The sequence below is a fragment of the Nanorana parkeri genome, unplaced genomic scaffold, assembly GCF_000935625.1.
Source record: "Nanorana parkeri isolate BGI_ZX_2015 unplaced genomic scaffold, ASM93562v1 scaffold2136, whole genome shotgun sequence".
NCBI classification, from domain to species: Eukaryota; Metazoa; Chordata; class Amphibia; order Anura; family Dicroglossidae; genus Nanorana; species Nanorana parkeri.
Window position 1 is genome coordinate 40,495 of NW_017308404.1, and position 1,880 is coordinate 42,374.

At 44.8% G+C, this 1,880-nt stretch overlaps 1 protein-coding gene across 1 annotated transcript in view; it reads right to left on the reverse strand.

Moving 5' to 3' along the window:
- PLEKHA7 (pleckstrin homology domain containing A7) overlaps positions 1-1,880 on the reverse strand; it is a gene marked incomplete at its 5' end in the record, with an annotated part of 105,209 nt that overhangs the window by 16,025 nt on the left and 87,304 nt on the right. The gene's annotated exons all lie outside the window — the stretch shown is intronic.

Genomic DNA, 1,880 nt, shown 5'->3' on the forward strand with positions numbered 1-1,880 from the left:
CAGCCGGTGGGGTGGGGGGGCGGAGGACGGAGCCCATGGCTGAGCGACTCTCTCCTCACCGCTCAGCTCCGTCCTCCAACCCCACCGGCAGCAGCGCTTCCTTCACTTCTCCTCGCATTCCCCGCTGCATACAGGTCGGGGGAGAGCAGCGGGGATCCAGAGGAGAAGCCCCACAGGACACAGCCAATCACGATCTAGCTAGTGGGCACCCCTGATATATATACACTTGTAGCTGCTACCTCAGAGGACGGACTACCCCGCCCCCGGGGAACAGATCCTCGCCTGCAACAAAATGTCCCAGAAAAGTACAAACTAGATGAGAATGTTACATTGTAGATGATGATGACTTCCTGTACAGATGGCTGCCTCTGTGTGTCACCGTCATGCTACCAAGTCCTTGTCACAGAGCTGACACTCTACCGGTGATATCATACACTGAGCACAGCAATGTTTACGAGCGAGCGGACTGAATGCAAACCAAAAAAAAACCGGATTCAAATCTAGAGAAATAAAAGCAAAAAGACGACAACCAGAAATATGAAACATCAAAACCTACGAGAAGCGAGTCACAGGCGGCAGCAGCGGCGGCGTCTCATTCTGGGGCCCCCAGTGTCAGTGTGTCATTGTTCTGGGGCCCCCAAGTGTCAGTGTGTCATTGTTCTGGGGCCCCCAATAATAGGACAGAATCCCCCTCTGAACACGGAGCGATATTTCGGTGGAGGGATCCGTGATCCTACGATGACTGTCACACGTCTCGTCCCAGAATCCGATGCAATTGATGGAGGTGCCCTCCGCACACCTTTCAGCAGTCCCGGCCAACAATCAAATAGATGGTGCTCGAAGTAACTTCACGGATGGCACCGTCACATCTCTTGCCTTGAGGAAGGGACCCTGTGTGGCCCCGAAACGTCGGCTCATGTTGGATTCCTGTGACATCATTGTCCATTAAAAGGACTCATTCATTTTAACTCATGGAGTGCTGGTGACCTATTTCTTCAATCTCGTCCCAGAATCCTTCACTGTACGTCGGGCCCCCGCATCAGACACGTCGGGGCCCCCAGAAGACTTCACAAGGCTGGAAAATCAGTTAGAATCTCGGGAAGATACGAGAGAAGAATATTTACCTTGAGGTCCAAATACTCCAACTCCTTCTTCAGCTGAATGTAAGTATCATCGGCCTCCGGAGAAAACAGAGAACACGTTACATACAGAACACACGGCACGGCCCGTGTGCAGAACATACATGTATATACCCCATCTATATACTCACAGCTGGTCAATATCTACAGCGAATGTACAGACAATATATATGATGTCTATGTACTAAGAAAGGTATATAGAGAGTATATAGAGAGTATATAGGAGTATATAGAGAGTATATAGGAGTATATAGAGAGTATATAGAGAGTATATAGGTGTATAGAGAGTATATAGGAGTATATAGAGAGTATATAGGAGTATATAGAGAGTATATAGGAGTATATAGAGAGTATATAGAGAGTATATAGGTGTATAGAGAGTATATAGAGAGTATATAGAGAGTATATAGGTGTATAGAGAGTATATAGAGAGTATATAGGTGTATAGAGAGTATATAGAGAGTATATAGAGAGTATATAGAGAGTATATAGGAGTATATAGAGAGTATATAGAGAGTATATAGGTGTATAGAGAGTAGATAGGAGTATATAGAGAGTATATAGAGAGTATATAGGTGTATAGAGAGTATATAGGAGTATATAGAGAGTATATAGGAGTATATAGAGAGTATATAGGTGTATAGAGAGTATATAGGAGTATATAGAGAGTATATAGAGAGTATATAGAGAGTATATAGAGAGTATATAGGAGTATATAGAGAGTATATAGAGAGTATATAG